The sequence below is a fragment of the Saccopteryx bilineata genome, chromosome 11 (assembly GCF_036850765.1).
Source record: "Saccopteryx bilineata isolate mSacBil1 chromosome 11, mSacBil1_pri_phased_curated, whole genome shotgun sequence".
Classification (NCBI taxonomy): Eukaryota; Metazoa; Chordata; class Mammalia; order Chiroptera; family Emballonuridae; genus Saccopteryx; species Saccopteryx bilineata.
The window spans coordinates 23,952,425-23,970,560 of NC_089500.1; the positions used below are offsets into that span (position 1 = coordinate 23,952,425).

At 39.9% G+C, this 18,136-nt stretch overlaps 1 protein-coding gene across 1 annotated transcript in view; it reads right to left on the reverse strand.

Annotated features, from left to right (window-relative positions):
* The window catches only part of LOC136315157 (urea transporter 2-like), a 452,042-nt gene that overhangs the window by 382,702 nt on the left and 51,204 nt on the right, over positions 1-18,136 (reverse strand). Inside the window, exon 2 of the mRNA XM_066246484.1 lies at positions 7,270-7,401. The gene's annotated coding sequence lies outside the window, so the exon portion shown is untranslated. The remainder of the gene's footprint in view (positions 1-7,269; positions 7,402-18,136) is intronic.

An 18,136-nucleotide genomic window follows, 5' to 3' on the forward strand; every position in this document is an offset into this window, starting at 1 on the left:
AGTCCTGTAAATGGCTGCTTCCCATGAGTAGAATCAACTTCCTGGGAGGTCGATCCCAGCAGGTGGCACAGAAGTGTCAAACAATTGGATAAAAATGGTCAGGGATATTTAAAAGAGATCTTGTGCAGTGATGTTCAGAAGGGTAGCAGGTGACCTCTGCAGACCTGAGTGTCTCTCTCCGAGATAAACTGCCCTTTCTAACCTTTGCCCTGTTGTTCACAACGCCCTCCAGCTGGTGCCCAGCTCTGAGTCCTTACTTCCTGTCTTTGTCTTGTTAATCACAACAGTCCTTGTAGCTCAGTTCAAATCCTCCCCCCCCCACCCCCAGTGATGTGGAGCCCTTCTCACCACTGCAGTCCTATCGCCTCTCTCCTCCCTCCAAACTCTTAAATCAGAGTTGTCTGTAATTTTCACAATGTCAGCTTCAGTACGGTGACTTTGCACTAATATTCCATTGTTCGCAGTTAAGCCTTGATGATTAGCCTGCAGTTCTTCATGGACAGGACCCGTGCCAAATACAGATTTCTGCATTCCAAAACCGAGGTCAGTGCTGAGGCCAGATGGAGCTGATAATCAGTTTACATACTTGTTAGACAGAAAGATAAGTAGCAACCAACTGACCTGGCAGGGTCTTAAAAGTTCATACAGTCCAAATCCTTTCATGTGAAGTAAATGAAAGACTAAGAACCAAATTCGGGATGTTCCCAGCCGAGTCAGTTCATGTCAGAGCCTACAGTAGTGTTTCTCCACTCAGGCTGTGGGAAATGGTAAGCTTTATAGGAGAACCCAAACCAAACCATGCTTTCCATATTCTTCCCTTTCCCCTTCATGTCTTTATCTTAATGAAAGTTCTGAGCTTTGTTGTTTTATTGAAAAGCAGTAAAAAAATACGTGCCCATGTCTGATCCACTGTGGGCCTTCCAAGCTCCCCGTACTTTGAAGACATGAGCTAACCGTCCTCCATTTTTACATTCTGCTCCACTCTGTGGAAATACCTGCAGTCCCCCTAAAGCACTTTGCACATCTTCCCCATGTCTCACTTAACTTCCTAGCCTTCTCCTTCTAGGATCTGCCTTTAAGGTCGTTGCCTATGTGAAGTCTTCACTGACACCCTCTCCCCACCTCAGAAAAGCTCCTTCTACCTTTCACCTCCTCTTACTCACTAGAGTCTACCACTTGGGAAATCATGGCTAAAATTCTGTTCTTTGTACTGAACATGCTCCTCATAAAAAGCTTAACTGCCTTTGCTTAGTTATTGCTTCACAGATCAAAAGACTACAAGAAAAATTTTTATTTAAACAGCCTTTTGTTTCAATACATTTTTATGTGTTTATTTAAAGATATAAACTTAGTTAAATAGCATTGCTGTGCTTTCCACAAAAATGCACACAAAAAATATGACGTTATAATTGTTTACTATATCTATCTTTCAGTATTCTTTATGTGAACACGAGAAATTCTTGAGTTTAGCTAAAGGATTTTTTTAAATACATAACGAATGAATTCTCTGACTGTAACTCTAAGCACCTCTGGCCTAATTAGGGGAAAACAGAGAAAAATCCATCTCTGTTTTCACAGCCCACTCATCTCAAGGCTCTGGAAGAACTTACTTTCCACTTTTTCAGACGCCCTCATTTTTGTTACTTCTTAAATAATTTTACCATCTTTAATATAGAATATTTTGAAGTATTATCAAAATAACAACTAAAAATGATTCTGAGTTTAGATGTTTTTGAAAATGCTGGATAAAATAAATTAAGCATTTCTTTTTAAGCAGTAAGACTTCTCAGAGATTTCAAAAATGCTTTGTACCATGAGAACCTACAAAGATGCCACAGGAAGCAACACTCACAAATTTATGGGACCGCCCACACCCGTTGTAGAGAAAGAAGCTTTTAGACTTAGTGGCCTGGGGAACATCAGTTTGAGGTCTCTAGCCTCTTCCATGATTTACAGAAGAAACTTTAAAGGGATTAAATAAAAACATTTTTATTTTTCTTTTAAAAAATCCAGAGACTTGACCTTATAACTACTATTCACTGTCTTAGAGGAAGTGCTACTTCTGGTGGTACCACACAGCATGTTATTGATAGGACCATATTTAAGCCTTTGAGTCAAATGGTCAACTATATCATAATATAAAGAGAATCAAGTCACCAAAATCACTCAGAGGTATATATAGATGCCCACTGAATGGGAGTGAGCATTTTACCTTCACTACTGACTTGAGGTAATAGGTCACCAAATGTGGTCTATGTATACAATAAAAAATTATTCAGCCTTAACAAGAAATGAAATTCTGACATATGTTACAACATGGATAAAACTTGAAGATATTTTGCAAAGTAAAATAAGCTAGATGTAAAAGGACACATGTTGGATGATTCCACCTGTATGAGGCACATGCAGTAGTCAAATTTACAGGGACAGAAAATAGAATAACAGTTGCCAGGGACTAGGGGGAAGGGAGGAAGGCAGAGTTATTGTCTGATGAGTACAGAGTTTCAAGTTAGGGAGACGGAGAGTTTCTGGAGGTGGATGAGGGTCATGCTTTCACAACAATGTAAATATATTTAAAGGCACTGAACTGTATACTTAAAAATGATTAAAGTGCCAAATTTCATGTTACGTGCATTTTACCACAATAAAAAACAATGATATCTTGGGGTGACCATCATATGGAAATCCTATAGATAAGATGATAGGATGTCAGGAAGATTGCAGAGAATCTGAGTAAGCAGTATTTGAAGACTTTAAAATCTTTTATTCCTTCTGGAAAAATATTTTTCTTTCATACCAGAGGTAAAGCAACACAGCAGTCTTAAAGGGGAGAGCTAATATAAAATAATTTAAAAATTCTGTTTCAAACATGTTGTTAAAATTTAAATACACATGGAAGCCAGATGTGTACAAGCACAAGCCTAAGTAATATTAGAGATACAAATTCACAAAGTGTTGATCCCTGTCCTCAAGGAGTTGATCATCTTACAGGAAAACACACCCACGAGGAGGTTGGAGACTACAGAGCCTGCGCTCTAAGAGGTGTGACTGCAGCGCAGATGCACAGCTCCGGAGTACAGAGAAAAAAGACAGTACATCTGCTTGCAGATTTGTTCTCTCCCTTCCACACCTAGCCTCATTCTTCCATCCTTAAGAGCCACATCAAGCCCTGCTGATGAGAAGCCATCCCTGATTGTTCTAACCCACTGTGGTCCAACGTTTGAACTTTTTCTACCATTGCTCTCTCAGAACTACTCAGAGCCTTGCCCTTTTCCCTCCACAGTTTTACGTAGACATTGTAAAAATGGCTAATATATATTTTTATGTGTTGTTATGTGTTCTCCCTATCTGGGGAGAGGCATCCATTGCTTTGGAGATTACTCTGATTGTTAAAGTAGGAATAAAAGGAAAAGGGGGGAACCTGGGTTTTGAGTCTATAGTGCAAAGAGTTTTTGAAAGCCATATGTGGTCACAAGGGAAAGGGTGTTCTAAATTCCAAAAGCTGCCCTTACCAGATCCAAAGCCACACCCAGTGAACTCAGTGGTAGAATTTTACCCTAAGTCACAGGACTGTCACAGAATTAGAGACAGTAGGGAAGTTCCCATCAGGTAAGATGAAGAGAAAGCACTCCAAAGGCAAGGCAGAAAGAAGGGTTTTGTGTGGATGCCCCCAAGAATCTGAGAATCAAAGGCCTGAGCTTTCTTGGGCCTTGACCAAAGGTGGGAAGTTAGTTGACTAAAACACTAGACTCGGGTTTCTAGAGCACTAGAAAGGCTGCTGCTCCACCCCCCTCTACCCCAGGTGGCTGGGAGAAATCTTAGCAAAGTAGAAGACAAGAGTTCTGATTCTACATGATGTGTGTGTTACATGTAGGGGCCCCTGAGATTCCCTAGAATTTCCTGTGGACACACAGGCGCTGAGACCTGAAACACTAGGTTGGGAAGGATGAAATATTCAGGGACTGCTCCCACAGATACACTATTTGATGCCTATGTACATTGATGGTGTGAGCAACAGTTTAACACCCATGACAACAATGACAAAACCAGGTGAGATTATCCATGTAGAAGATGACAGAACAAAGTGTTCAGGAACTAGATGAGACCAATCTCACTCTGGTGAAGAATGGGAGAATAGCACGCAGGCAGCCCCCTTACTGCCAGAGGGCATACCAGGCAGCCAACCACTGGGAAGTGGCATAGAGACACTTCTCGAGAAAGGGGAAATATCTCTGAGTGAATATTTATATTTCAAATTCACTAAATATTGTCCAAATTACACCCAAGAAACTTCCCTAAAATGAAAAAGATTGAATTGCCTTTAATCAGAAAGTGTGAATTGGTAGGACTGAGAATAGGTATAAAAAGAACCGTATTCTTTTATTTTTTGAGCCATTTAACTTAAAAGTATGTAAATGTTCATCACTTTCCCCCTATTTAACACAACAAGCAAATTACAATCTCCTGGAGATCTGTGGCAAGCACACTGTGTCAAAATAAGTGCTCCTACTGCTCAGAAAAATTAGGGGATATTTTATTGCCCCATATTCATTTTGAAATATCCCCTAATTTTTGTGAGCAGTATATATGCTACATGAAGAAACAAAAGGAAGAAAATGTGAAATTCATTTCTTCCTTGCCTCTTACTGTCCCAAAGCCAAAATAAATGATAAAACAGAGAGATTAAAAAAAAAAGAAGAAGAATGTAAGAGCTCACAGAGAGAGAGAGAGAATTCTGGAAAAAGAACTGTTCTTAGAAAAGTCACAAGGTTTAGTCTCTAGAATATTAACACTGCTGGCCACAGACAGTCTTCCTGTCAACCTTTCTGTCACTAAGCTGAAGTAAATATCTATCTGGACCGGTAAAGTCCTACAAAAGTAATAAGCAAAGTTTTCAATCTTCAAAAATGTTTGAACATCTCTCTCTTAGAGTGGAATATCCTGGAACTTCTCATAAATGGATATTTCCCTTGGGGAACGAATATCCTCTCCCGGGTCAAACGTGCCTTCTCCTGAAGATTCAGTGAGGCAATTTTTACAAGAAAGTCGCCTTTTTTTTTCTTTCCTATTCTCTTACCTTGAAATCCACTTTGCTATAAGAAGTCATTGACTATACATTTTTTTTTCTGATAGGAGTTTCCAGTGGGGGAGAGATTTTAGATGAAGCACAAGACAATCGGCGAAGCTGGCAGCCAGGCCAGGGAAGTCTAATGAGAAAGTTAACAGACTGGCTGGCTTTCCCTGGTGTGTATGACGACGTGTACAAGGCTATTAACAACAGGATTTGCAAAAAACACACCGTGGAAAGCAGGTGAATATTGATTCTTTGTCTTCAGTTCATAAATAATTAATAAGGCAACTATAGTTTAAAGATATAGGCATTACACTTTTTAAAAATCTTGCACAATGGTATTCAGAAACTCTACATTCAGTATTCCAAAGAAATATCCTTCTCATCCTTTAAGAAGTCACTCACATTTCATAAAGCCTTCCCTGACCAGTCCAGCCCTCACCAATCACGCCCTCCTCTGAACTCCAAGAGTATTTATTGCCTGTAGCACTCACTCGGCATAAGCTGTTAGGTATCTTTAAAAAAAAATCATAGTGCAATAGATAATAGAATTCTCCAGGGTAGAGAGCACATTAAATTCCTCTTATTATTCCCAGGACCTAGCCTGGAGCCTTGTCCACAGCCCATAAGTGTTCAATAAATGTTTGTTGTTAATGATGATATGTTGTAGACACATCTGAAACATAATCTGGATAAACACAATACAGGAAAAGTGCAAATCATCATCTAACGAACGTGTGAGCCAAGAAATCAATACGAGAGAGCTGTCTGAGCACCAAGTGAAAGACAAAGTAATGTCCTTCTCCCTGCCCCAACATCCAACACGGTGATGGATTATGCTACGTAAAATTATCGATAAAGAGCAATGTAGTCACAATGATTTCTGAACAGTAACAAGAAATATTAGATACAAAATATAACACTACAACAAAGGCAACAGAACTGGGAAGCCACACAGAGTAACAACAGATTAAGTGGAGGAAGACTCTCTTTGCAAATAAGTAACTTCAAGCATAATAAAAACATGGTCCTATCATTTCCTTCTTCTCTATCTCCCCAACCCAGAGACTGAGATGTTGATTTCTCTCAAGATAGGTCACATGAGCGTCCCTTGTCCCTTAAACAAAGGAGCAGGAAGGCGAACTAGGGCATTCAACCTTTGCCAAAACAAACCCAACCCTTTCAAATGAGTTATGTTCTCACGATGTGAGTCAGGCTGAGTAAATTCCTACAATTTTCATTTACGTATACAAAGAGAGTAGAACGATCTACTTACCTCTGGTCTGAATTTCTGTCCTCTTCCATAAGATTTGACTTACTAGCTTAGTAGCAGAAAACTCAAGCCAAATCCATATTGGAAATGGACCTCATATTGCCTTTCTCTGCCACTCATGTCTACCCTTTCTCTACTTCCACCTCCCTTTTATTCTGGAGGCGGGGCACATCTACTGAACATACAGGTAACCTACTCAGCTCTAACATTGGTATAACTGACCTAAAGCAGGGAAAGGAATCAATCAGACCAATCCAAATGTCTCTGGGCCCTGGGCACAGAACTCAGGCAAAGGGAGGAGCAAGTGAGGACCACAGATTGACATTCCCACCCCAGGCTTTGTTGTCATATGGACAACCAGAATAGGATGGTTAATTTACCAGATCATATCAGTGGAATACTGATAGTGATTCACCTGGTTGTTAATAGTATTTACTAGTTCTTTGGCCTAATTAAACAACCAACAAGATTCAAGCTTATGCATTTACTTTTTCTTTCATCGACTACTGTGATTCTCAGTTACCTTGCTAATTTTGAATGGGTTAAAGACTTGCAAAAGGAATTGGCCACACAGACACAGCTCTGATGGCCTGATTTTTCTCCACTATTATTAGTCTTTTGATGCATTAAACCCACTAGCTAAAGGAAATGAGGATTGAATTCCATTGGTTAATCGATGTGCAGCAGTTTCTATAACCAACAAGGCTTTCTTCACAGACAAATGAAGACCAAACCGTCTCATCTCTTTGAAGCAATTGGCCTGTAACACCTGTTTGTGAGCCAAAGTTCTCACTGAACCAAAGAAAGAATATTACATATATAAACATTCCTAAATTTAGTGCACGCAGGAAGCTTCTATTATACAATATAGAGTTTTCCATCTAGATCCTGAAGACCTGGATTTAGATATGATTTATGTACTCACAGTTGTTTGCGTCCTGTTGGCACGGTGGGCTGAAGTGCTCCCAGCCTTTCCTTTGTCTGTGGGTAGAGATGGAAATATTTCAATGAGAGGCACTCATGTCCAGAAACACCCAGAAGGGAAACTGGAAAGAGCCTAAATAGAAATACAGAGGAGCTCACTTAGCCCCGTTGTTTCTTAGGATGATGGAAGCAGCCTGTAAAGTGGTGAGTTAGGGCAATGGCTGGAGTCAGCACCAGGAGGCAGTATGGGGCCAAGATTGGGATTCCCCACTAGATGGCACCAGGACACATCTGTGGCACCCATGGGTACTGCTACCAAGGCAGAGCAGAAGGATAGGATCAGCTTTCACAAGTCTCTGTAGGCAGGGCCCCAGATAGAGTGCCACAGGGGTTCAAGTTAGTGTATGTGGGTCTTTCACACCTCCTCAGGTTTAGTCCTACATGGATGGTGTACCTGGGCTGGCATATGTGTATGCTCTTATGAGTGTGATTACATATGTGGGTATGAATGTGTATGTGTGTGAACAACCATATACACATGCATACACACCTGTATATTGGGTTATACAGATGTGGGTTGGTATAGATTGGGGGACATTAATATAATAAATGGAAATAATGTTGGAGAAAGAAGACTGGCTTCTGAAGAACGTGTTCTGTGTGCCAGGACTTTTAAACAAGTTCTCATTTAGCCTTCAAACATCTGCAAAATGTGGCTATTATCACCCCCCCATAAGTTCCATACATTTTTATCACAGTTTATTTTTTAAAAACCTGTGGATATACATAGTCACCAGTATTCCTCAAAACCCATTTTGAGTAACACATCTCAAAGCCATTCAGAAAGAGCTCTGGAATACTTCTTGTCAATAATAGTAGCATAAATCATAATGATAACATTTTCTTGCTATTTCTACATTCATACTATTTCACCTCAGAATCCTACCATATCTCTGTAACAGGTCCCTCTCATCCTCAACTTTTCTTGTCTGATCACTCTATGTGTTCTTACATTCACCTTCCTTCAATACAATTTTACTGACCTCCACCTACTCTGTCACTCACCACGATGCTCCAGTGTTCTTCGTATAAAAGCCAACTTCTCAGTCTGGTGTTAGAATCTGTCTCTCTCGCTAGGTTACTTTTCCCACTACTCTCCAAGGCGAAATCCTTTGCTTTAACCACCTGGCCCACTCCCGGACCCCTAAACAGAGCGCACACTTGCTCACCTTCCCCCTCCTTGCGTTCTCTCCTCATCCTGCACGCGCAGGCGCGTTTCTCAATAGAGTGCGGGCTCCTTTGAGAGCAGAGGCTGTGACCTGCTCGGCATCATCGCCCTCACAGCACCTGGGCCAGGCCTTAGCCCAGGATGTTGTCACCGCACTACCTTCAGCCCCTGTCTTGTCTCTCAGACACGGACGCGCACAGGCAGAGTCACACTGTATAACCTGATACTCAGCAACACAGGAGGTTTTATTTCTACATTTTAGCTATGGTGACAAAGCTTTATTATATAGAAGTTAAAAATACTGACAAGAATTGCATTTGTGGGGGGTGAAGAAACAACATATATAATATATTACTTCTGCCTTTAAAAGTACATATATGTGGAAATTCTAGATCTTCAAGGCCAAGTTTGGGTTGGCTGTAAGAGCAGCTTTAGGGGCCCATGGCCTGTGGCAAACACGTGCTCTACCCTCCAGGTAGTTGCATCTCTACCTCTCAGAAGTAACTGTTTGAAGAGACATCACCAAATATGAATTCAGAGAGGTTGAGATAGCAGGAAAGTCAACAGTCACAGTACCTAGCTTTGGGTTCTGGTTTCATGGCGACTCCTGAGTGGCCTTGGCAAAGGCCACGTACCCTCCCCAGGCCACAGTTCCCTCAGCTGTGAAATCGGAAGTCTCATATTTAAACTCATGGGGTTAGTCTGGGAATTAACTGTGGTAATTGCTGTAAAATGCCTTGTAAATTACAAGGGGCTTTGCAATGTTAGTTATTATTAAGGACACATTACGGGCATATCCAGGTTCTTTGGTTGGTTTGTTCGTTCGTTTTAGGCACTAACAGAGGTGTTTACCACTGCCACAGAATGATTCCTGTTATGAAAAGTGTGATCCCTCTTGTGTTTATAAAATTGCTCTCTGCTCCATTCCTAGCTCTGTTCGTATTTACATTCACCAGCATCAATGTCTTAACAAAAAAATATTCTTCTCCTTATTGTTTGAAGACTGCTGCTCAAGTTGTTGTTAGTAACCCCTTACGACTGAGTAAATTTTCCATTTTAGGTGTTGATTCCAAGCTTGAACTTCAAGTACACACACACACACACCCCATCAGATTTCTTTTTCTACCTTTCTCCTACCCTTTCTTTTCCCTCCTTCCCTTCTTCCCTCCCTCTCTCCCTCCCTCCCTCCTTCCCTTCCCTTCCCTTCCCTTTTATTCCTTCCTTCCTCCCTCCCTCCCTCCTTTCCTTCCTCCCTCCCTCCCTCCCTTCCTCCCTCTCTCCCTTCCTTCCTTCCTTCCTTCCTTCCTTCCTTCCTTCCTTCCTTCCTTCCTTCCTTCCTTCCTTCCTCTGCTTACTTCCTTCATACCTCCATCTCGTTCTTTTTTCCTTTCCCCCAGGGAGAGCCCTGAAACATACATATCCATACATGCCACAGGACTCTTTGACCAGAGCAGCTATTTTTAATTCTCCCCTGACTAAGTCTGCTTGAAATGCTTCTAAAACCTATCTTTTTCTCCAGAGCACACCGTTAGGCACTAGCAGGTACAATGGACCTGACTGCATGTTATTTACCAGTTGGGTCCCAGCATAAACTACAAAGTTAATGCACAATCAATTATGCAGGAGACCTGACTACTGAGGAACATTCCTCAGGCATTCCACAGCCTATAAGGGAAATACGTTTTCTATGATATGATGGGAATTATTAACTCACTGGACCAGAACGCTCTTGGACTCTTATTTCCACAATGGATTAAAAAACCAACAAACTCTGGTTTCTTCTTATTCACAGTTTTCAGATTATTGATCTGATAATGAATCAAGTCTTCATCCTCTGGGTATCTTTAGCTCAATGTATGTGCAACTCCCTAGAGGCGGCATGGGTCTCAGAACTCCCCAAACCAGCACCTGTACAGCAGCTGCGGACGGCGCTCAATTACTCAGATTATGTTTGTCTTTAAAGTGTAATATTTCAGCCTTCCTTAAAACATACAAGGTCAGGGAAAGTAATACCCCCTAGGAAATAATAAGGGAATCGCCATAGATACACAATTATAAACAAGAAAGGCCTATAAAAATGTAATCATAGAATTTTCAAGCTGGAATGAAATGCAATAAAATTGTTTACAACTTATTACACATTAGGGTAGCTTTGGTGGATTAGAGACAAGAATCTTGTATAAACTAAGCGTGCATGTGTATATGTGTGTGTGTGTGCTAATTTTCCTGAAGGGTCACTGTTGGAGCTTGTTTAATCCCATGACCTCATGTGACACAGCCTCTCAGGAAACTGTGCTCTCCAGTCCCTAACTTAAGCTACACGAGCTACATGGTACATTTTTGAGGAGTAATAAGAATTTGATCTTATCTCCATCTGGTCTATTAGAAAAATTATCTTCTGAATTTCAATATAAAAATTAATTCTGTTTTGAATGACTACTCTCTCACACATGCAAATGAAAAAATACACTTTGTTTCTTCTATGTTCATGGCCTTCCTGTCCCTGCCACCTCACTCCAATGGACATTCTTCTGTTCCGACCAGAACTCCAAATCGGAACCCATGATCTGGACCATTTCTCTTCCTCTCTCCCTCTTCTCTCCCTGAAGTCTCCCCTCTCTTCTCATGCCCCTGCCTTCTTGCATTAGAGTGGAGGGTTTCTGCAGCAGATTCTTTGTTGAGATCTCAGGATTCACATCATGAAGTATTCACTCCATGTTTGTTGAATAAAAGAATGAATGGATTCCAGAACGGGTCCAGCCAGAAATACATTCTAGAAGGCCTCACTCTCTGATGTGTTCTACATTCTACTAGATCTTCACATTTTTAAGATGCAAAAGATTGAAAATATATGTAAACTTAGAATTGGTTTGCTAGTGATAGAATTTTAGCTTCAATGCAAGCAGTGAAATCTTGTGTTGTAAGTCTTTGAATTGCACCTACTCGATCTATTTTCTATCATGGGTTCATAAGCTCCAAAAAGGCATATTTTCCTGACTTCTGTGTTTAACCCCCACCAGTCCTTATTATACTGCTCTGTTCAATAAATGTTGATGTCCAGCTCTTTCTGCTCTACCTGTCTTCAGATAATTTAGAGTTGACTATACAAAAATGTTTTGCAGCCTACTAGATGATGTCATTAAAGATCTTCTATCAGGTAATTGATAAAAGAGTATTCCAGCCTGTCCTAGCTCAAAGTTCATGCAACCTGCACTTGTACACATTATACCTACACCACTTTTGGCCCACTGATTTGAGGGTATCATCCATCACTGGATGAATAGTAATGCTGATCTCTGGCCCTTTGTGCTGCCTGACAGCTGGTGCTACGGGGGAAGGTCCAGGTCCTCATGACTGCTAGGATGCTATGATGCTGGGATGTAGGAGGAAAGAGTCCTGAGACAGAGTGGTCTTTGTGCTCAGCATGGAGTGGCCTCCTCCCATTCTTACTAGTTCCATAACATCCCAAGAGCTATAATTGTGCCTCAATATCTACATCTGATCTCTAGGTATTCCAAGCAAAACTGATAGACCTGCTACTGAAGATAGGAGTCTTCTCTCTTGGCAAACTACTGCCTACCTCTCATTTCTCCCCCTTACTCTCTTTTCATGCAAAATTTACATAGAAGGACTATAAGGCAAAGGGAGTGTCTGGCAAACAGTTATCTCATCTCAATTGGGTTTTTTAAAACCTCAACTAGAAGTTTAAAATGAAAATATATCAATTGAATTTGGCTCAGTGATATAAAATCATGACTTCCATGTCCAATAAAAGTTTCGTTGACATCAGCCAGTTGACCTGATTATAAGGCAATGATTTGATAACTATCTCTCTTTTACTGTTAATGTCCATTAGTATGCAGCATGTGAGCCACGAGAAATTTACAATATCCACTTTACTCTTGAGAGTGTCACTGACAAAATGAAATAAGAGTACATGCTCACCATCATTGCCTTTAAATCCACCCTTATCCAAAATGTAAACACACCACAAAACAAGTTTCTCAGAGGTCATCAAGTTCCAGTTCTTCACCAGGACAGTTAGAAGGTTGCACTGTCAACAGGGAATCATGTACATCAGCTCTCTAATCATACCATGATGAAGGCAGCACAAGCCATCAGGTAGACCAGAAGGTTTCCATTTAGCAGCCATTCAGTAAGGCTGACTAGCTGGAACAGATTTTGGAATGTCCTCCCATGTGTACAGATAAAGCTGTGAATATGTCCTCTTGTTCTACTGACAGGAGCCTCAAGAGGCTGATATTCATCTGTCTCAAATAAACTTGTTTGCAGTCTTAAAGGGTTTCCTTTAACTTTTTCATTACCACTTTGAAATAATATGCAAACAATTATCTGACAACATGCTCTTTATTTGTACATTATTAAGTATACAACAATTGTCACATATAGTATATTCTATGTGCATATAAACTCCTTTAGGATAATGCATATTCTCAACTCCAACCAAATATATATATATTGTTAATCACTCTTCAAGCTCTGTAAAACCAACTCTCAGATCATAGCACAAAACACTTGCTCTGGCGTCTACTCAGATTGGCTGGAGAATTCCTGTGCTATAGTGTTTGACACACTCATTCTTTCAGGTGAAATACTGCAGGCAAAATTGCATAATTTATTAGGCTGGTACAGCAAGGCTGAATAATTAGATCATCTCCTTGTACAAGGCTGTGTTTTATGATGATCTATTTAACACTGTAATCTAAATTGGGGTTGGAGTTGAGGCGTGGAGTGGGGTTGAAAGTAAACTAATTGAAAGATGCTCTTTGTGAAATAACAGCTATGTTATTCCATGCCATTAAAAATAGGATCCCATCCTCAAAAGGCTTCTAAATTATTTATATTATTGGCCAACAAATGTTTTAATAATAGAAAAATGATTATATATGTATATACCCACACATATATAGAATGCATCTTAATTTTGGTGGGGAAGAAAAAAAAGAAGCTTGGAAGTCAATAATTTCCATCAAGAAGTGGTATAAAAGCATTTTCAAATGCTATAAAAAGTGAACAAAGTCAGAGAAAAAGCGATGCCTTACCCTGCAGTTCCTCTTGAGCTTTGCAATGGCAGTTTTGAGGAGAATAGCCAATGTCGCCAAAAGAGACCACTTGGAATTTAATTTGGGATCCTTCTCAGGTGATCAAGGCAAAGAAGGCAGCCAAAATGAAGGACACAAAGATGTCCAGGGGTTTGCTATCCTGGCTCCCTCAGTCCTTCTTCGCTGGTTTTCAGCACTGAGCACTAAAGTGGGTCTGTCATTCTAGGAGATTTGCTTTTGAAGTCCCTCCCCTTGGCCTGCCCTCATTAGCATCCCATTCTCCTCCAATGGTTAAGTGATACGTGAGCATGAGGTTGTGTTCCCATTGGGGAATATGCTTCTTGTTAAGTAGCCAGACAACCCAACTCAGGGGCTCCAGCCAGAACCATTGGAAGATCATTCTTCCTGTGGTCACTCTGGTTCTGCTTGGCCTCCCCTTCGCCACATTGCTTCCTCCTTTTTTTTTCTTTGCACATTACTGAGAGGTTAAATTTTTACAAATCTTATATTCATAAGACATTTTTTTGTCTCTGAGCTGATGAGAGATAAGAAGGGCTCACACACCTGGCCTTCCCGGGATGGAAAACTCCATTTGAGAAACGAATTGGTTGTCCTGTAAGTTGGCACATGAACATACTTTACCATGAAATCCAGGTGGGAGAAGCAGGTTCAAAGGAAAGGTCAAGAGAAACCTTCCCATAGGACCTGGTCCCTTTCTCTTTAAGAGAGGACCAGGCCAAACTCAAGTTCCATTAACTTTGGTATTTCTGAACTGAAGCAACTTAAAACTCAGGCACCGAGAACCCTAGCTTTCATCACCTCATGTCATTATCCTCTTCATTATCATTATCACAACAAAAAGCAAAAATAGTCTTTTATTCCCCAACATCGAGTAGAATGATTTGCACATATTTGCCTTAAGCATAGGTAAAAACCAACACTCACTCATACTCAGTTTCTTTAGAACATCACAAAATTGAACCCCAGATTTCCCTGAAACCTTGGATTTTACTCTGACAACCTTATAAGAGCTATGAGTTTATCCTAAGAACTCCCTTTAAGCCTCCAAGTCTATCCCTTGCTCTGAGAAATGAAACTTTTTTCAAAGGCTCAACATGCCGTCCTTTGCCTTTGCAATATCTATAGCAACCACTTTGTAGGATAACCTTACAAATAAAACAAGACTTTGGACTCTGGGCACACATCAAAAGATACGTTGCACTCCTAAACATTTAGGGTTCTTTGTTTAAACCAGCAACAATAGTTTATTAATAACTGCTAAGTTTTGCCCTTGGTTCTGACTAAAGAAAAGGGATTCTATTTCTTAAAATTTAGCACATTTCCAAGTTAATTGACTCTTGTACTTAAGACATTTCCATTTGATAATTCAATATTAGACTCATGTTTAAAAGAGATGTGTGGCCTCAATTGGCAATTGAGGGTGAAGTTCTCTGTTACCTCGGCAGAATTTCCTCATTTTCTCTAGGAGTTGTACATCCCCACTTAGAAAGTCACTCCTTTCAAAGAAAGCTAATGACTTTGTGAGGCCATTCGCCTGCTCTCAGCATTCCTGTGAGGCTGACAGAACAAGAAGCAAATATTTTATAAGTGGGAATGAATAAAGAAAATAATGTCTCATCATATTGGATTCCATGCAGCGTTTCCTCTTAGTCGATAATCTCTTTACTAAAAGAAATCAGGTCTTTTTGGAGAAATAGCTGATTTTAGGACAGGGACAGGAAATATAGAAGATAAATCTAGAGAATCTTGGAGCACCAAAAAAGTAAGAATGTGTTTAAATACAGAAAGAAAGAAAGAAAGAAAGAAAGAAAGAAAGAAAGAAAGAAAGAAAGAAAGAAAGAAAGAAAGAAAGAGGGAGAGTTAGAGAGAGAAAGAGGGAGAGAAAGGGAGAGAGATGGCAGAAATGTCAGAGAAACACAAGAGGCAAGAGCTCTCAATAGCCAAAGCTGAAACAATTTGGACAACAAAATAAATAAAGTAGTAAAATAAAATAAATATCCACAAGTCTGTGGGGGAGGAAAAACTTCCTTTTACTCTCTTAGGTTCTACAGCTACTCTCAGAATTAACCTGACACAAGGTAGATGAACAGGAGAAAAGCACACAATTTTCATTTAATATTTTTACATATACAAGGGGATCTTTATATGGAAAATGAAAACCCAAAGATGTTAGGCCCTGAAGCTTAAATACCTTTTTGAACAACGAATAATAAACTCTGGGGATGTGACAAGGCAAAGGGGTTTAGATTAGAGACAGCAAAGTATGGAACACTGACTAGAAAATAGAGGGGGGACCTAAAGGGGAATCAGGGGCATTCGGTAGGTTTATTGATACAGCTCCGTGTCCAAACTGTTTTTAGTCACCGGTGATATGAATGTCCTTCTTATCCCAGTACTGAGAGGGTACTACTTTTGTGGGAAATTTTAGGACTGGCTTTAGGTAGAAAAAAGGAGGTCAGAGAGTAAGCACCTCCTGCATCTGCCGTTTCTCAAGTGCCTGCCACTCAAGATAATCAATATGCCAAAGTGGAGTATTCTGAGTTGGCCTGTTCTAAATCTCTTCACATACCTACTGATATCAGTAAGTGAAAAAATAAGGAGAAGAGACAAATCTCCCAAGCAGAATTTAAAAAACAACTTATGTAGATAATCAACCCTCAAGAAGGTGGAACATAAGTCCTCATACTCTAAGAGACTTCCTTCCAAAGAGAGTTTATGCAATATGGACAAAGCAAAAATAGTAACTGGCCTGACCAGGCAGTGGTGCAGTGGATACTGTCAACCTGGGATTCTGAGGACCAAGGTTCAAAACCCTGAGATCACTGGCTTGAGTTCAGATTCATCCAGCTTGAGCACGGGGTCACTGGCTTAAGTTTGGGATTACAGACATAATCCCATGGTCACTGGCTTGAAGCCCAAGTTGCTGGCTTGAGCCCAAGGTCGCTGTCTTGAGCAAGTGGTCACTGGCTCAGCTGGAGCCCCCTGGTCAAGGCACATATGAGAAAGAAATCAATGAACAACTAAAGTGCCACAACTACAAGTTGATGCTTCTCATTTCTCTCCCTTCCTGTCTGTCTGTCTTTCTCTCTAAAAAAAGAAAAAGAGTAACTGTCCAATTGATAAACCTTACAAACATTACTTCAAACATAAAAAAATGATGTCTCTGACTAGCACACCCCCTTGACATAAAGTAATGAGAAAGGCACTTTACTTCTGTTATCTTCCTCAAAAAAGCCACAACTCCACTCTGATTATGGGGAAGACAATCAGACGAATCCCATTTGAGGAACACTCTTCTGAATACCTGACCAGTAGCCCTCAAAACTATCAAGGTCATCTAAAACTGGAAAATCTTTTTTGTCACAGGCAAGAGGAGTTTAAAGAGACATGATAACTAAATCTAATGTGGTATAATAGATGGGATCCCAAAGAAAAAAAGGCAAGAGCTAAGGATATCTGAATAAAACTATAAAAATATATCAATATTGGCCTGACCTGTGATGGCACAATGGAGCAAGTGTCAACCTGGATGCTGAGGTTGCCGTTTCAAAACCCCAGGTTTGCCCAGTCAAGGCACATATGGTAGTTGATGCCCCCTGCTCCTCCCTTTCTTCTCTCTCCCTCTGTCTCCTCTCTCTAAAATGAATAAATAAAAATAAAAATATTGGTTCATTAATTGTGACAAATGTACCGTACTGATATAAGACGTTAACAATAGGAGAAAAAGGGTAGGGAGTAGGTGTGAACTCTATCTTTTGCAATTTTACTATAAATGTGAAGTTTTCCATAAATCTAAAATAAAAAGTCTATTTCTTACAAAAGGAATTTACTTACTACATTCCAGGCTAAACCCAAATGTAGTACCACATTGGCATACAACAAATGCTTATTAAGTGTATGAAAAGAAAATTTGTTCTTCAGTTTCTGTGAGTTGACCCTCATATATTACCTTCTATCCAAGAGGTCTTTTTAAAATTTAATGTAAAAAATAACTTTGAGGGTTGAAATGGTATATGAAAAGAGGAAACTCTACAGTGGAGAAAATCAGAAGTAATTTCTTAGCAATGAAAGTAAATATTGACATCACTTATAATCTCCATCACAATAGAACTTTAAAAATGATAATGCTAATAGGAGACTAAGCTTTTTATTTTCAAAATACTTCACATTAATTTGCAATGTCAATTTCTGCAATTTCCAATAATGAATTCAGAAAGGCAATATAGATATTACATTCTTCATTTTGAACATCAAAGATCTAGCATTAAAGAAACAATGTACTTTGTATTTAAGGAAGAGAAGAAATGCTTCACAACCTACACACAGGCACATCTCATTTGAATGTGCATTGCTTCATTGCACTTTGCAGATACTGCGTGTTTTACAGATTGAAGGTGTATGGCAACCCTAAGTCCTGCAAATCTATTGGCACCATTTTTCCAACAGGCTCAGATGATGGTTAGTATTTTTTTAGCAAGAAAGTGTTATCTAATTAAGGTACATACATTGTTTTTTTTTTAGAAATATGCTATTCAATACTTAATAGACTACAGTAT